At 36.7% G+C, this 19,362-nt stretch overlaps 1 protein-coding gene and 1 non-coding gene across 2 annotated transcripts in view; one reads left to right on the top strand and one right to left on the bottom strand.

Moving 5' to 3' along the window:
• The window catches only part of CCDC178 (coiled-coil domain containing 178), a 664,873-nt gene that overhangs the window by 252,440 nt on the left and 393,071 nt on the right, over positions 1 to 19,362 (top strand). The window lies entirely within an intron of this gene.
• TRNAA-UGC lies at positions 8,755 to 8,826 on the bottom strand. Its single transcript has one exon. It is a non-coding gene; the product is annotated as a tRNA-Ala (tRNA).

Below are 19,362 nucleotides of genomic sequence, written 5' to 3'. Positions count from 1 at the left end.
TGGATCTGGGGAGAGGTGAACTGAAAATATAAATTTAATTTGAACGTTTGCTTAGAGCATGATCTATTAAACAAGGAAGAAGCTTTTCTTTGTTTTGCATTTGTCTCTCATATCATGTCATACTTTGCTGATAGGGGCCGATTGCTGCTGATACTATGTTTAAGCACTGTAGGTAAATTTTCAATAGGCTTTTTATTTAGGACTGGCAATCCACTATTTTTAGCCTAAAAAAAAAATTTAGAAGTATCTATTGCAAATCATTGACTGTAATTCATTTCAGTTGTTCTATACGTTCGTATTTTTTGTACATAGTTGTGATAATACTCTATGAACAGTCTTTAGATATTGTGATTTTCCAGGTAACCCATGCTGATTTAGTAATTTAATTCATTGATATTGTTATTTTTGTTGGTTCTTCCCTCTATTGTTTTGCATGATTTCTAGACTGACACTGCCTTTTCTGCTTTTTTCATTTTTCACTATTTACTGCTGTAGTTTGATTTTATTCCTTTTAATGATGTACGATAGAGATATTCTACTTTTTATTATATCAGTGTTTGAAATAAATGGGCTTTAATCACTTTTGCCTTATTTATCAAAATCATAAAACAATTCTTGCCTTGGCCCTAAAATATGAGAAGCCTGGTTCTTTTTCTTCCCTCACCTTTTCCATCTTCTTGCTTCCTGGCCTTGGTTAATTGTACTCAGAATTATTACTCTCCCATTATTCGTACCAAATGAATTTATATATCCCAAAAGTGGTCATTTTTTATTGAGTTTTGAAACAACATTCAACATACTTAATGGATTTTTATATTTGCTAACAGTTCTTTATATGATAATCACTGCCATTTAAGAGATCTTAATACTGATGCACCTCATAGTTAATATTGCTATATTCTCATTTTTTTTCCCAGTAGGCATTTGTGACTGATATATTTTCTGAGTTTCCAATACTTGTAAATAACAACATGGATGCATATAAATTTCTTAACTTTTTCAGTCCTTATCTTTAAAAGGAGTTAATCATAATATCTGTCTTCTAGACTTGTTGAGAGGGTAAAATGTGTTACTGTGAACACTTTGAGGTATTTTGGGCACATAATTAGTCTCTCTCTCTCTTTATTGTTGTCCTTGTTGCTGTTATTTTCTCCTGTTAGGAGCTCTGGTAGCATAGTACCTGGGCACTTGACTGCTAACCAGAGGCTGGCGGATCAAACCCACCAGACACTCCTCAGAAGGAAGGTTGGGCAATCTACTTCCGTAGCAATAGTGCCTTGGAAAACCAAGGAGGGAACACTATGAGTCGGGTCCAACTGGACGGGACCTAACAACCACAACAACATAGGTTTTATTACTAATGTGCAGAGATTTTACTAGTTCGTTTACTGGTATTTTGTTTGTCTGAGAGGAAATCTGAAGCTAAAACTATTTTATTTTTTCTAAAGGTGGCTTTTTACTCATGAATATTTATTTGGTTTTTCATTCATTTCTGGTATTCAAATAATGTTGTTTCTGTGTATCTTAATCATTTTCCAATAATTTTGCTCAAAGCTAGATGAAATACTTTTGTCTTCAAATTCAGGTTTGTGTTGTTGTTTTTAACTTAAGCTGGATCAATTTTCCTTCTGTTTATGCCTTTCATGTTCATTTCTATTACATTTGCTTTGATTTTTAAATTTGGTAGTACTATTTCTGGGTTACATTTTGCTTTTTCTTTGTTAGTTTCCTATGTCACTAAAAATTATTTATTTTTGTTTGTTTTCTTCTTTATACTTAGCTTTTCAGTTTTGTCCTTCTCATTGGAAATTAATTTTTGGCACTGTCAGCTCTGTTTTTTAGAACATCAAGCATGGATAATCCTTTAGCCTTTTTATTTGAAATTTATCTAAATAGAGCAGTTCTTATTTAAGCTACCTCCATTTTCATTCCAGCCCCAGGTTTATTTTGCCCTTTTCGTATGAATTTGTATGTCATCTCTGAATGACTGCATCAAGTAGAGTCACTATCTCAAGCTATCTTGATTTGTGCCGCCAAGCAGAAATTCCCTTGCTCTTTGAAGCAGCTGAAATGTTGAGGTTGTTTGTTATAGCAGTTAATTTACCCTGGTCTCACTGAGGAACATAGATCTCACTAAGAAGGCTGTATCTGAGTGGAGTCTTGAAAGAGATGAAAGAAATAGTCATGCAGATATTTGAGAGAAGCCAAAAGTAGCACCATATCTGAATCTTCAAGGAATGAAAGATAGCAGTTAGATTGGGGGCAGAAGGAGAAAATGGGGGCATGGTAGAAATGCCAGAAAGATTATCTAAACTGGTATTGAAATGAGGAGACATCCCAGGGTTTTCAACACTGGGGCTTCTGAGTTGAGAATATCCTCAGGAGAACAAGGGTAGAAATAGGAAGACCACTGAGGAGTAAGGTCTAAGTAAGGTATAATGGCTTCATACCTTACTTATGGAAAAAAAAAAAAAAAAGGAAGTCAATAATTACTCGTTAAGAAAAGGGGACTATGAAAATATCAGGAAAAAAAAAAAGAAAATCTCAGATTGTGGAAAGAGTTACTAGGTATTACATCAAAAGCAGGGATCAGAAAGGGAAATACAGATATAATTTACTACATAAATTAAGATAAAGACAAAGCCCAAAGCAACAAAAGAAAAATGACTCATTAGAAAAATAAAGAAGTGCAAAATATATGACAGATAATGTGCTAATATCTTTAATCCAATAAGAGACCTATAAGCTAAAAAACAACTATTCAGAAAGTTACGAAAATTCAGTTCGCAAAACAAATATAGATATTAAATTGTTGAATATTACAAAGGTGTGAATTAAGGTAACAGTTTTTATTTGTTTACACATTGCAAATCCCAGGTATATTTGCGAGCAAAGAAGAAACTGGCACAATTGAGAAAGATACTGTATTAGATGTGTATAACGCAATTCTGCTTATATATCTGGTTCCTATTCTAATTGATGATGCTTTGAATGTGAAATTAATTAATACTTCATCCATGTGAGTACCTCTAGAGTCCGTCCCAAAGTCTCGGGCTCAGGATTTGCTAAATTGGGGGTCAAATGAAGTGATTCAACTCCTAAAATTAGAAGTGAAAGAATGAAATTGATAATTCAGTTTAATCTGGTAAGGATAAAGGACACTGTTCCATATTAATTTATCAATTAATTACTTAATTCATCTAGGCATTCATTTATTAATTTTGAAATTATGTTCTGAGGGCCAGAATCTTGGTAAGGTTCTAAGATTGCTAAATGAAAGGCCATACCTTTCAATTAGCGTTCCTGAGCACATACATTGTATCAGAGGCTTGGGAAATCTGCAGTTATACAGGGAGGACTGAGAAGAAAGTTTAAGACCCAGCCCTAGCTGAGTGATTATAATATAGAAAAGAGAGAGGAAGCAAAAGCTCAGAGGTTGTAGTCACTAAGTGAGGTATAGGAGTTTAAAACAAAGTCAGAAGGGTGTCCATGGGTATGAATGGTTAATGTGGCATGGAATTGAAGTTAGCTAGATTTGAGTAAGTCCATAAACTCTGAGATTAAAATGTTGGATAGGTCATCCATGTAGATATTGAAGTAAAAGAATGATGGTAGAACAAAGACTAGACAGGAAGAGGAGATAGAGTCCCATGGGCCAAAGTCTTTACTTTGGAAAAGTGATCAGGAAATCATTACATGTCATTGCAATAAGGTGAGGGGAAAGTGGAGTATTGCATTATTTAATCAATATGAGACTCAAAACCAGGAGTATTTATATGTAAGAATGAGGAATAATGGCAAACTGAAACTAGAAATTCTGGTATATGGGATCTTGAGAAATTAGCATTTTTCTAATTCAGGCTCAGATTTAGTTAATAGAAACAATTGTATACTGTATTCTGAGTCACAGTTGGACATGCATCTGAGCTTGTTTACCAATGGACAATTTCAAAGCCTAGGCCAATTAATAAGAATATATTGAGCTCCTACTACATGATATACATTATTCTAGATGCTGAATAAAACACAGCCCTTGCTTCTGAGATGCATAAAAGCCTCTCAGAGAAGAGAAAAACATAAGCATCATTTTAACTGATTTTACTAACCAGAGGCAGAATCAAAGGAGGAGAAACCAAAAAACCAAACGCACTGTCATTGAGGCAATTCCGACTCATAGTGACCCTGTTTGGGTTTCCAACGTGGCAAATCTTTACAGAAGTAGATTACCCAGTCTTCCTTCTGTGGAGTGGCTAGTGGGTTTGAACTACCAGCCTCTGGTTAGCAGTCAAATGCCTTAAGCACTAAGAGCTCCAGAGCTCCTTAAAGGAGGAAAGGGAAAGTAAATATATAACTTAAATATTGTCACTTTTCTTTACATATCAGAAAAAATTCTGAAGCGAGAAAATGAAGTACTGGGACCATCAATATTTGATAAGACATTGCATCACTTATACCATTAATGAAAACATGACCAGAATTACATTCTATCTTAGGAGCTCTGGTGGTATAATGCCTAAGGTATTTGACTGCTAACCAGAAGGCTGGCGGTTCAAACCCACCAGCCACTTCTCGGAAGGAATGTTGGGCAATCTTTTATAAGCTATTATGTGTATAAACTAATAGATTAGTGTCCGCAGTCAAGAATTTTTAAAAACTTACCACTTATAAAATGGGCTAAGCCATGTTGAATAACATAAACTTAAAAAAAAAAAATCCTTGTTGTACCTGAAATTAAAATTGTCTTGTCCATATTCCTTTGAATTGTATGAATTTGTTTGAATTGCTACCTTCAGGAAGGTCACTTCATCTTCTTCTCAGAAAAACCAATTTAATGTTGCATAAATGAGATCTATATAGACTTACATGTTTGTAAGCATAGACTGTAGCTCCAGAACCAGGCAATTGCCTTAAGTTACTAAGAGTGTCTCATTTGTTTATCTCAGCGGGAGAGAGACAGAGAAAGAGAGACAGAAAGAGACAGAGACAGAGAAGAGATTGGAAAGAAAGAGAACACAAAAGAGAGAGAAATGAGCTTTCATTTTGTCTTTCGTGAGTTACTAGTGGCTTTCTTTTGTAAATGACAGTGCCATGTACTCTGTGTTAAAGTTCGGATTTTTGAATCTGGTCTTGATGCCCTGAAAAACATCACAATGTGACTTACATAGTGTCCTGTGGGGAGTGCTGTTAACATTACCCAAATAGCACCCCCACTGTCACATTTATTTGCTTATAGAGAACGTGTATACCTGACCTCCTGAGGGAGCTGCATATCTCAAATTTGGGTGCCATGATAATAATAACAGTTTGAGAGAAAATGAAATAGGCTATAAAGAGAAAAGAAATGGAATATATAAACTATTGTACAGTGTCATGTTCATTTTCAGTACTATATAAAATAATGAAAATGTTTTTCGATAACCTTTGTTGATTTTTATAATGTGAAACACACTTTATGGAAAATGACAATGGATGAACAAAGCCAAAAAAATTAGTAACAATACTTTTAGCTTTTGACTCAAATTTCTGCAGTGTTTCCCATAAATTTAGATTAGAGTTATATTCTGAAATGAAGCAGCTGTAAGATAAAGGATCTTTTTATTCTACTGTTGGCACCTCTCAGTTACTCTTTCAAGGTTCAAGTTTGAAAGGATTCTCTCAGTGAGGCAATCCAGTGTGGTAGGCAGCAAAGTCTTACTTTTCTAATTGTACAGTTGCAACTGGGGAACTGAAACTTAGCATCATTATATAAGACTTTCCCATAATCACTCAGTTTCAAGTTGCATATCCAGATTTCTAGTGTGTGCTTTCTGGTACCTCTACCTCACAAAATATGCTGAAAGCCCTCAGTATACACTAAAGTGGTACAATATCATTAGCATTTGCCACCAGTGCCAGGGTAGGCTTACAGTGGTCATTGTTCTTTGGGTCCTAGGATAAAACAAGGGAAATTAAAGCCCATAAAAGGTTACAGTGACTTGAGAAATTAAGTATCTTCATGACATTAAAAGGTAGATGAAATACAAATAATATATCAAGCCCTTCTCAAAAAGTTCAGTAGCAAATCAGACTTTGGTTCACAAGGAACTCTCTACTGAGGTACACAGAATACAAAAATCTCCCAGATTCAGTCCCCCCGTACCCTTTCATCACACTATAAACACCATCTGTGTAATGGGAGGCAGGCTGTGTGTGTTAGAGTGGGGGGCCTATCAGAAGTGATGTGATAAGAGAACTTAGTACCATAAAGCTATACCTTCAATTTGAAGACATTCTTATTCTCAGCTTTTGATATGTTGGCATGTGGTGGAAAGGTGCCTATAAGTACTGAAGAATCCAAACTTTACTTGACATCTTGGAACATGAGTCCTTGCCCACATCCAGACTCAAGAGGGCACAGGAAACTACATTGAATTATGTAGATATTACCTTTCCAGTAGGGAAGAAGAGAACTAGACAAAGATCAAGGTAGTGAAACTCATTACTCTAAGACTCTAATAGATGTAGAAACATAGTCCAGTGAGCTAAGAAATTATTTAATCTAGGACCATACTTGACTTTTAGATGAGAAACTCATAATTATCCTCCGCCCCCTCCAGTGGAAAATACTGTAAGTTAGTATTTGAGTTCTTTTAGACTTTTATTATATGCTCTAAAATGAGAGGTCTGGTGGTGTAGTGCCTGAAGCACTTGACTGCTAACCGGAACGCTGGTGGTTCAAACTCACCAGCCATTCCTAAGAAGGAAGTTTGGGCAATCTACTTCCGTAGAGATACTGCTTCGGAAACCCGAAGTGGGGTCACTATGAGTCAAATTGACTCAATGGAAATGAGTTTTCTTAGTTTTAAGATATATATACTTATTGAAATAAAGTTTGAAAATATTTTAAACATTCTCTCATGCAATATTGTACACAAATGGAGTAGTAGATTTTAAAGAAATAATTCCATCATACGCAAAAGCATTTGAGTGACTTTTCATGTAACAAGCATTGTTTTAGGCATTACTCATTACTCTTAAGAATACTCATTAGTCATTACACATCACTCTTAAGAAATGGGACAGAGAATACTGCGAAAAGGGTGAACATAAATATGGAACAGGTGTGATTGTACTAGAGGAGCCCCACTGGGGCTCTGGGAAAGCGTATCTTTGCCTCAATGAACCTGGTGGCACATTTTTCTTCCTTATTCCTATTTTGTCTGCTAGTACTTCATATTTGTAACCCTAAAAATTACTCTTTTCCTTGTTTTTCACTCCTTTACCTGGAGTCACAATTTGCATTCAGAATCACTGGTTTTAGACATTTCTGGCTACCTACATGGCCGACTCGACGGCACATAACAACAACAACAACAACATGCAAAATAGGAACCTGCCATGTCTTTGTATTTTCTAGTTTCTGCCATATAAAAAAGCACTTGTTATCTTACCATATGTTTAGATATTACTAAATTCTCAGTTTCCTTTGGAACTTTTAAGGATAATCATTTTTATTACCTAAATTAATGAAATGATTAAGTTCCTCAAAGTATTTTTTACTTAAATATAGATATTTATCTCAATATATTTTTTCCCTGCTATAGAAATTTAGCTCACTTGGATCTCATTTTATTCACTACTATCTTGGAAGGTTGGGCAATCTACTTCCGTAGTGATAATACCTCACCAATCCAAGGAGGGGTCGCTATGAGTCGGATCCGACTCGACGGCACATAACAACAACAACATCTCATATGATTAACCAAAATAGTTCATTTGATTACTCTTCAGAAGTATAGATGTTGAGGAACATATTTCCAGTTGAAATATAGAGATAATAAATTTAAAAAAAATTGGACTCCCTGTGCATATTAAGGGAGCTCTAGTGGCATAGTGCCTAAGGCATTTGACTGCTAACCAGAAGGCTGGCGGTTTAAACCCACCAGCCACTCCTCAGAAGGAAGATTGAGCAATCTACTTCCATAGTGATTCTGCCTCAGAAACCCAAGGACGGGTCGCTGTGGGTCGGATCCAACTCAACAGCAGTGCTTGTTGTTGTTTTATGCATAGTAAACTTATTCAGTTCATCTCTGTTAAATGGTCCAACCACCAAGTGAAATTTCCAAGAGAAAGGAAAATTTATCTGCATTATTACATATTTTTGTATAATTCCTGCCATTCATAAGATCCTGAGAAAAGACTCACTGTGCTTTATCTGAATCTAACTCTCTTAGTATAAAACAGCAACAAGCATTCTTGTAATACTGGCTAATCAATTCAGAGTTGAAAGAAAGTAATTATCGTTGATAACTTCCAATAAAATATATAGAATAGGTTTTTCAGACAAAATATCCTAAACACTCATTTTAAAGAAACATGTGTTAAGCCTTTACTTTGCATTAAAAAGTCCAAACCTATTGTTGGCAAGTCAATTCCAACTCATGACGACTCCATGTGTAACAAAGTAGAACTGCTCCATAGGGGCTCGAGGCTGTAATCTTAGGAAGCAAATCGCAAAGCCTTTCTTCCATAGCACTGCTGAATGTGTTTGAGCTGCAAATCTTTAGTTCAGTGTTGTTGCTGTTATGTGCTGTCGAGTTGGATGTGACTCATAGCAACCCCTCCTTGGGTTTCCAAGGTGGTATCACTACAGAAGTAGATTGCCCAACCTTCTTCCTTCAGAGGAGTGACTGGTGGGTTTGAACCGCCAGCCTTCTGGTTAGCAGTCAAGTGCCTTAGCACTACACTACCAGAGCTCCTAAGGGTAAGCATCTCTGGAGGTGCTGGGGATCGAACCCAGGGTCTCATACATGCAAATTATGCACTCTACCACTGAGCTACATCCCCAGGCAATGATTTGTGTCCTGCAAGGACCTCTCTAACATGCATTAGGCACTATGTTGTTCAAATATAAATCCTTTCCTATGAACTCATCATCTGTTAAGGAAAATAGATGCAGAAATATACAATAATGAGGTAATGTGATAAATATAATAAGTATATATTATATGAATATGTGGGAGCTCTGGTAGCATAGTGCCTAAGGCACTTGACTGCTAACCAGAAGGCTGGCAGTTCAAACCCACCAGCCACTCCTTGGAAGGAAGCTTGGGCAATCTACTTCCGTAATGATACCACCTTGGAAACCCAAGGAGGGGTCGCTATGAGTTGGGTCCGACTCGACGGCACACAACAACAACAACATATGAATATGTGAAGTATAAATAAATATACAGAGAGAGAATTATTATGAGAGCATCCAACCCAATTGGGGAAGTCAACGAAGGAGGAGGTACTACCTGATTTCTTAGAGAGGTATAAGAAATAGAAAAAACAAGTTGTAAGTATGATTATGTAATGTAATTACATAATCATGTAATTGTTGTTGTTATGTGCCATCGAGTCGGACCCGACTCATAGCGACCCCTCCTTGGGTTTCCAAGGCGGTATCACTATGGAAGTAGATTGCCTCATCTTCCTTCCGAGGAGTGGCTGGTGGGTTTGAACCACTAGCCTTCTGGTTAGCAGTCAAATGCCTTAGGCACTACCCTATCAGAGCTCCTAATCATGTAATTATGATTATGTAAATAATTATGCCTGAGATATTTGAATATCATACCTTAAAATATTGAAATAATCTGGAAGAAATAAGATTAAAGTTGCTGAGTGAGGGGCAAGGTGGGTTATGGGGATATTCACTGCAGATAATGAAAGAGAGGAATCAACAAGGACAAGTGAAAGGATTGATTAATGAAGGACAGGAAGCATGGAGATTCTAGCTGAAGTATGAAAGCAGGTATTTATAGAGAACACCAATCTGCAGGTATGAGAGATTTTCTCTAATTTCACTTAGATGTTCCAGTATGAAAACAGAACAGGCAATTTGTAATACTTTTCCATCTCTGGAATTTTTTGGTAGATGGCCAGCTCTGAACTTTGCATCAAATGCCTACCTTGGGAATAGACAGGCTGTCTCAAGTCCGAAACACGTTTAGAATGTTTAAGCTTTTTTTGTTGACTGGTTCAGTGCTAAATCCATTCACTTAGAGAAAATAAGTATTTTCAATCTTTATAAAGAAAAAAAAAATCAGAAAAAAATACAGTAAATGAAAATTATAAAATTATATCCATTTATGGTTTTCGAAAGGTCTATTCAATAGCACAGAAATTATCTCTCAAATTCTACTCAGCTGAGAAGGAATTTAGTTTTCGTTAGTGAAGTTTCAGTCAGAGAAGCAGTCTAACAAGGTATGTGAGAATAAAGAATATATTATAGAAATTCAACTAACACAAACACTGAAAGAAGCTTGGAATTAAAGGTGTAGAAGGAGGATTTGGAAGACTAGAGTCTCTAACCAGTCTTCCCAAAGCACTGGGGTAGGTAGAAAAGTTTACATTTGCCTGGAAGCCAAAGAAGTCAGGAACATGGAACCAAGAAAATAGAACCATGAAGAGGGACTCATGGAGAGATTATGGCCACTACTCTTTTACTTTTCAAATTACACATGTTGTTGTTGTTGTTGTTATGTGCCATTGAGTCGGACCCGACTCATAGTGATCCCTCCTTGGGTTTCCGAGGCAGTATCACTACTGAAGTAGATTGCTTCATCTTCCTTCCGAGGAGTGGCTGATGGGTTTGAACCACCAGCCTTCTGGTTAGCAGTCAAGTGCCTTAGCCACTATGCTACCAGAGCTCCCTCTTGGGCTATCTCTAACGTGGAGCCATATAGTGAAGAGGTTTCTTGTAAATATAGTTCCCAACTTTACCAAGAAAAAATAAAGAAACTCAGTTCCATCTACCATTTGGAAGTATGGCATCCATATATACCTTTTTAAAAGTACACTTAACTTCCAAATAAAGTCAATTGCAAATCATACTTCTGATTCCATGCACAAACAAAAGCATGTCAATCATCTTGCTAAAACAGAGTATACAATGTCCACATTTATACATTTATCTAAGTAACACTTCCCATTTGCTATCTTACAATTTAAATACCAAGATAAGAGTTCACCACTATTAATATGACTTATATTAAATAATAAGGGAATGAGGTGAGAAAGAAAAGGAATGTACACATATAAATATGTTAAAATTTGAACATATATATATATATATGTGTGTGTGTGTGTATATATATAGTCTGCAAGAATATTCATATCAAAATAAAAAAGAAATACTCATAATCACTATGTTTCTGGAACTGCTTACATGGTCATAGTTGGTATTTATACCTTTTTTCATTCTACTACTTATATACTCTTTGCCCTCAGCAAGCACCACATCTTATTGTGGTTCTTATCTATTGGGATGACACACACAAATCTTCATTTCTATAGAATTTGTGTCATATTAGCCATCCTGCCTGTATTGGATTGTTGTAATTTCCCATTTACTTTTATCTCAGAGAATAGGAACACCATGTGATGCCCCAGAGAAACTCCTGCATCCCAGACGTACACCTCCTTCCTCACCTTGTGTAGTGGAGATTCAGTTTTCTTTTTAGAGTCAGCATCAGTCACCCTGGCCAGCACAGTATCGCCATGCTTTGCCTGTGGATTTACAGCATGAGTAGCTCAAGGTGATCAGAGGCAGTCTCAACTTCCAGTTCAGTAGAACCACTACTAACCCCTGGGGAAAACAACAAAACAAAACAAAAAAACATTTCTATTATTTGTACCCCTTAATACCTGGACCATCGTATTAGTTTTCTGTTGCTACCATAGCAAATTACCACAAACTAAATTACTGAAAGAAATACCATTTATAATCTCACAGTTCTGTAGGTCAGGAGTCTGTCAGGTTCTGTTGAAATCAAGGTGTTGGTAAGGCCGCATCCTTTCCTGGATCCTCTGGGGGAGCATCCACCTCAAAGCTCATTCAGGTTGTTGAATATAGTTCCTTGCGGTGGTAAGACTGAAGTCCCCATCCATTTAGTTGCTGGGTATCAGCTGGGGCCACTCTTAGCTCTTAGACTCCTTTATCTGGTTCCCACACATGGGCCCTGGCATCTCAGAACCAGCACATAAGTTGAATCTTTCTTACTCTTAGAATTTCTCCAACCTCCCCTTCTGTCTCATCTCTTCTGCTTTCCACTTCTGTCTCCTTCTTGCTTTTAAGGGATTATATAATTACATTGGTGTGGTATAGTGTGCTGCATGGTATGGCTTTTCTAGCCATAGTCTTTGTAACTCCTACTGGATTATTTGGTGGGACCATGCAAATATCTGTCAACTTGGCAGGGGAGCTGGTAGTAATTATTTCCTGTAATAAGACTGGCAATTAACTCCATGGTGGAATTTGCCATGAGCAACTCAGTAGCTGCTTTTAAATTCCTGATTGTTAAAGTCATTCACCTGGCGTATTTTTGTTGAAGTGTTGTTGTTGTTAAGTGCTGTCGAATCGTCTCAGACTCATAGTGACCCCTCCTTGGGTTTCCAAGGTGGTATCACTATGGAAGTAGATTGCCCAATTTTCTTCCAAGGAGTGGCTGGTTGGTTTGAACCTCCAGCCTTCTGGTTAGCAGTCAGGTGCCTTAGGCACTATGGCAGCAGAGCTCCCTTTGTTGGAGTAGCATGATGTAATCTGGGAAAGTTTGCTCTCTCTCAGGTGTGTAGAATCTGATGTTGGGATTGGTTAGTTTTGCCACTCGGACAGGCTTAAAATGAGCCCTCCGAGAGGTAAAGGGGAAATCTCATTGCCTGCTGAGAGATACACCTGGCTGAGAGAGACCCCCAGCTGAGAGACAGCAGCAGTGGAACCAAGAGACATGAGACAGAGCAGCAGGCTTACTTGGCCCACAGAGGCAAAGACCAGGCTGAGAGGCCAAGGGTCAGAGAGGCGTGTCTAAGGACACAGTAGAGGGGATTCTGTCCTGATTGAAGAACTGTATCCTGAGTGCATTCCTGAACTTGAATTGTAGCCTGTTGCTTCCCTAATAAACCCCATAATCTGTGAGTTCTGTGTGGCCACTGCAGTGAATTGTCGAACCCAGCAGGGAGATGATGAGTGCTGTGAGAGGGATGGTTGGTGTCTAGGTTGGTAAGAGGGCTGGGGGGTGGAACCATGTCTGAACTCATCATAGGAACAGGTCTTGGGCTGCTGATGGTGATTCTGTCTTCCTCTTGTGTAGTTAGAGGAGGTCAAAAGATGCCCCTTCCGTGCCCCTTTAGCAATTGGGCTCCCTTGAACAACAATCTACTATGTCTTTGTTTCTGTTTTAGAATTTGTGCAAAATTGAAACATTACCACTGAAAAAAAAAAAAAAAAAGTCTTTCACCAAGTTTTGGGTCAGTCCATACATGTGAGAAAATACTTTCTCCAGCTGCTAACAAACATACTGTAATTGGTTTTGTTAGCTTCCTCTCTTTAGGCAGAGAAGGAGATCTGGGATTGGCTGTCATCATTAACAACAATTGTTAGAATAATAAGTGGCATTTAAGATTAAAATATTCAAACAAAAATGTATATCTATTCCTACTCTTTGATTAATGCATCTTGTCAGATTGAGAATCAAGGTCATTTCTAGTCAGAAAGGCAGAGTACATGCAATTCTAAGCATTTTGAATAAGAAATGTCAAATTTTTGTGTTTTTGACATATGAATGTGAGGACTAAGCATTTTGAAAGAGGCCTTATTAACCACAGCACATATGTTTAACCCACACTTACTAAAATATTTGCCACATATGACATACCTTCCTCTTGCCATTGAATTCATTCTGACTCATGTTGTTGTTGTTGTTGTTATGTGCCATCAAGTCAGACCCGACTCATAGCGACCCCTCCTTGGGTTTCTGAGTCAGTATCACTATGGAAGTAGATTGCCCCATCTTCCTTCCAAGGAGTGGCTGGTGGGTTTGAACCACCAGCCTTATGGTTAGCAGTCAAGTTCCTTAGCCACTACGCTACCAGAGCTCCTTTCTGACTCATAGTGTACCTCTATATCAGAGTAGAACTCTCCTCATTGGGTTTCCAAGCTATAATCTTTATGGAAGCAGACTGCCACTTCTTTCTTCCCTGGAGCAGCTGGTGGGTTCAAACAGCTAACCCTTGGGTTAACACCCAAGTGCCTAACTACTGCATCATCAGGGCTTCTTGGACATATTAGGGAATCAATAAATTCTTGTTAGATGCATAACTCAGTAGATGAAAGAATGACTCAATGTGGAAGATCAAAGATAAACACTATAAACCTGAAGAGATTTTTTTTTTTTTAGTTATCATTGTTGGCAGTGATGGTGGTAGTTGTGGTGGTAGCTTTTTTCTTACAATCTATATCCATTCTCCCTTCAAGAATAATCATTCTAGTAAACCACCAGGGCAAGAGAATAAAGTTGGGAACTACTGATGCATAGGAATTTTAAGATGATAAATTTCTATCTAAGTTTGTCTTTAAAATTCACAATGCAAAGTCTAGTATGTTCTCTCTCTTCTCCTTGGGGATATTCAAGATTTGCTTAAATTAACTGGTTACCAATTCAGAAATTTTCCTCTTAATAGATATATCTAAATTTCTCCTTCTTAGAAAAATTTATAGTTAAGTTTTTTAAAGCATTTAAGATCCCTATTGCTACTCACCAAAGTAGGTTGTGGAACAAGATTTTTATGTACTATGTTGTGCCAATTAAGCTTGGTGTCCCCTAAGACCATGATCTCAAGCCCACAGACCCAGTGACTCACTCCTTCAAGGTGCTTGGCTGTGGCTAAGAAGCTATCCCAACCTTGTCCCCTGTACCTCTGTAATGTATATGAATATTTTTGTAGCACATACAAATAAACATGTAGGAATATCATCAGCAAAACCTGTGTATGGCTGTGAGTATATTCCCATTTGCCTATTCACACCTGATATTTCTGTCTGCCTGTTTCCACATGCAGACTACTGTTTGTTATTACTGATCATGCAGTACTGTGTATGTAATGTTGTTGTTGTTGGTATGTGCTGTTGAGTCAGACCCAACTCATAGCGACCTCTCCTTGGGTTTCCGAGGCAGTATCACTAAGGAAGTAAATTGCCCCATCTTCCTTCTGAGGAGTGGCTGGTGGGTTTGAACCTCCAGCCTTCTGGTTAGCAGTCAGGTGATTTAGGCACTATGCTACCAGAGCTCCTGTGTATGTAATAGTATGTCTATATATTTTGTGCACCTCCTTTCCCTCCTCCTTTTCCCTGTTGTTATTGTGCTGGTCTTACATTTTGTTATATTGACTTTTCCTTCACCCAAATGAACTAGTCAGCAATTTTCCTTCTCCTTCCCATCCCTGGTAACCAACAAAGTAAATTCCCTTCCCTGTGTAAACATTTCCTTGACTTTTCTTTCTTTCTTTCTTTCTATTTTTTTTTTTTTTTAACTTTTGTTGTGATGTGGGTGAAGCAGATTCCTTTTACATTCAGTAGTTCATACACATTTTGTTTTGTGATCCTGTTTACATTCCTCGTAACAGCTCCACTACTTCCTCCCTATGGTTACTGTTTCTCAGTGTTCTTCTTACTGATGCATTCCCGACTTCCTGCCTTTCTCCCTGTGAAAATTCTGCCCTTGACTTTTTAAATAATGGACCCATACAATACATATCCTTCTGTGATTGACTTACTTCATTCAGCATAATGTCCTCCAAGTTCATCTACATTCTGGGGTGGTATGTGGATTCTTCATTATTTTTTAATGTTGCATGGTATTCCACGGTGTGTATGTACCATAGTTTGCTTTTGCATTCATCTGTTTTTGGGCACTTAGGTTATTTCCATCTCTTTGCTATTGTGAACAGTGCTTCAGTAAACGTGGGTGTGCATGTATCTATTCATGACTCAGATCTTACTTCTTTAGGATATCCTCCTAGTAGTGAAATTGCTAGATCTAATGGTATTTCTATTTCCAACTTTCTAAGGAAGCGCCATACTGTTTTCCACAGTGGTTGTACTATTTTACAGTTCTACCAGCAGTTGAATGTTCTAATCTCTCCACACCCTTGCTAACATTTGCTGTTTTCTGTCTTCTGAAACTTTACTATTATTGCTGGGGTGAGATGATATCTCATTGATTTTCATCTCTCTAATGGATAATGATACTCAGCATTTCATCATGTGTTTGTTGGCTGCCTGAATATCTTTGGTGAAGTGTCTATTCACGTCCTTTGCCCGTTTTGGAATTGAATTGTTTCTGACAGTGTACTCTTACCCCTTTTACCCTTTTATTTCATCTCTGCATTCCCTCATTTGTCATGGTAGGTTCTTTACTTGTTTGTTCTTTAAAACAAGACTTTCCCTGTCACATTGCTTACTCTGGAAGAGATTTGGGTTTTCTCTCCTCCTTCATCTTTGCAAGTTCCCTTTGTATTTCCCATTCTTCCCTTCCCTGCAGTGATTGTGGTGGAGGATGAGCACACCACTGTCTCCCAGCCCCACCCCCCTAAATTATTTCATCAAGCTGTAGTGCACATTGCTGCAAGGAGGGGGCTAGGGATTCATACACCCTGAACATTTAGCCCACAAAAGTTGGTGAATAACTTTATAGCGTTTGCTTTTGGTAGACTTTAGGGAAAGAAGACTGTACTTAGATCTTTGCTTGGATCTTTGCTGTCTAGTATGGATGCAAATTGACCTTTCTATTCTGCTTCGCTTGAGTGATACTAGTTACAAGAGGCAGTAACACCACAGTGACCTGATTTCATTAAGTAACTGTGAGTAGGTTAAGTAAACCTCAATGATGGCCGCTTTGCTTCTTGAAAGAGTTTTGTGTGTGTGTGTGATAATTGACACTAATGACTACATGTTTTGCCATCATTTGTTTACTAAATATTAAGTTACTGCCCTATAAAAGAATATGCTGTGATCATATCTAGTTCATTAATACTGGAAAAAAATGATACATGAAACAGAATCCTATTTGTCATTCTGAGCCTTTGTGGTAGATTTTTTTCACCACAGATAGTCTATTATTGGAAGATGGGTAAAATCAAACTCCTTTGGCTGTAGCAACTTTCTATTTTAAATTTACTAGGTCCTTTACTAGGTCCTTTAAATTTACTAGGTAATGTTGAAATACACTGATTAGTATATTTCAACATTAATGGCAGTAGTGGATACATATGCATTGGCTTCTTAACCAATCTCTTGTTCTGTCTTCACTGCTTATATAGTACTATTGATTTCACTGGTTATTCCTCATATTTAGAGTTCAGAGATTTGAAGCATTTTGTCATATGCATTGGTTCCTTATAAGTAGTCATTCCTTTGTTTGCTTTTTGACACTCTTCCTTTTAATCTGTAAAGCAACTTTTTAAATATCTCTCATAATTAGATGACAATGGCATTCCCAAATAAATATATCGTCAGCATTCTTTTCAAACTGATACTTACTAATTTGATCTGTGTTCAAAAGAGAGCTTTAGACATTTTTTATGCTGATGCCCAAGTCACTTATATGTGTAACAGACTAAAACAAAATATAATGTACACAGAAAACAAATGTAGACATATTCTTTTTCCTTTTTGTTTGGAATCCAAATCCACCAATCAAACCTAAACTAAAAGTAACTTATATCTAGTAGTCACAATTCAAGCTATAGAACTGTATGATTAGGTACAGTATTTCTTAGTTAGAATAAAAATAGACATAAAGAACAGGTAAGTCTTTTAACATAAACTAAATCATTTAATAAAAAATTTAACAGCACATGTTAATCCCTCAGAAGTAATTTTTCATTCAAAATTCATAACAAGTTCTGTTGCTTCCTAAAGGCTACCTGAACACATCATGAAAATTCTATAGATCAGAGTGCAATGAAGTAAGAGTGAGTAATAACCACTGACTAGAGAAACTTGTAGAATAAATCTATTTAATTGCATATTTAAGACGAGCTTTGCTTCTGTGTGGGGGGAGCAGAGCTGAATGCCCTATCACAAACCCAATAGCGCCAGTGTCAGTGAGCTGTGTGAGTTGTCTCTATGGGTTGTAAATTGGATCCCCTCAGTGACCAGTTAATGTTTTCTGTATTTACGGCAGTATTTCTGTTTTTCACAGCCACCAGGGCACTTTGGCAACATAAAAATTTAAAAATAATTTTTAGCAATCATACCGTGCCAATTTTTTATAGTTAAAGGGGCTCATTTAAATTGGAAAACCTGCTAGTCTGAAATTTTCATCTGAAGGATTACCACCAGCCAGAGCTACTTGTCTGATGAGGGTTTCACATGGCTTATCTAATGTGAAATCTCCATGTGGTATATAGTTTCATTAAACGGTGATCAAGAATACATTAGTTCAAAACAAGAAAAGGCAATGGAGCTTAATCCGCCAGGCATCTTGGCGCAACAACTTTAAAAGAGTTATTGAAGTGAAACAATTTGAGAATTAAAAGTCTTCCACTTATACAAGACTCCTGTCAAAAGCCTAAAAGTCAGCCTTTCCTTTTTCTGTTTGTGTTTAAAAAATAAATAAATAAAAAGCCCCTGAAACAATATTCTGAATGCTGTAAAGGAAACAAAATGCTTATATCAGTGAAATAATCTAATCCATTAAAAAATAGATTTAAGATAGAAAAATAAAGTGTCTGGTAGATAATGCAGAAATAAACAGGGGAATGAATTCTCTAGAGAAAAAATGAGAAATAATATCTGTATGATGTAATGAAAACTGAGATTTATACAGTTTGTATTTATTAGAGCTTAAAAAATAATAGTATTAGTGCCTCCCTTCTGAACAATTGATCATTAAAGAAAATGTTCATATTATGCTATGTGAACTGACACTGGTATATGCTATGATTCATATATGATTCTTCCACAACTGTTGATAATTTTACATTTTGATGTATAGAAATTTCTAATCATATTAAGTGATTTTAGAGTTAGAATCTTTCTATATACCATGGTAATTAATATAATAGAGTAATAACTATTTAAACAAGTGGTTGTAAAATTAATTTGATATGTGACGTTGACACTTCTAGTGAGAGACTTCATGAACATTCCTTTGATCTGCCTAACAATTTTCATCCATTAGCACTTGACAAAACATGTATTAGCTTAAGTCAGGAAATCTCAATTCTTAGCATCAGAGATTGGAAAACTTCCTAGTATGCTTTAGCACTCAGTATAATTTGTCATATTTTAAAATGCGTTTTAGGTATTTTAAAATACATTTTTAAGGTACCATTTCAAATACATTTTGAATAAAGAGTTTAAAATTTGTCATTTTGAACTACAGTGACAAAGACAAATTTATAATTAGAGTTTTCAAAATTTAATCTTATAGTAGTACTGTATAAAAATTACAGCCATTTGAATTGAAAAGATTGGCTTCTGAAAATATCTGCTACTAAATACTTATTTTTATACTTGTTATTCAGCTTGGATTTAAAGATACTATAAAGTGCATACTT

Source organism: Orycteropus afer, unplaced genomic scaffold (genome assembly GCF_000298275.1).
Source record: "Orycteropus afer afer isolate SDZICR_OR568_19922 unplaced genomic scaffold, OryAfe1.0 scaffold00141, whole genome shotgun sequence".
Taxonomy (NCBI): Eukaryota; Metazoa; Chordata; class Mammalia; order Tubulidentata; family Orycteropodidae; genus Orycteropus; species Orycteropus afer.
The sequence above is the reverse complement of the archived record's forward strand: the minus strand, read 5'-3'. Positions and strand labels throughout refer to the sequence as shown.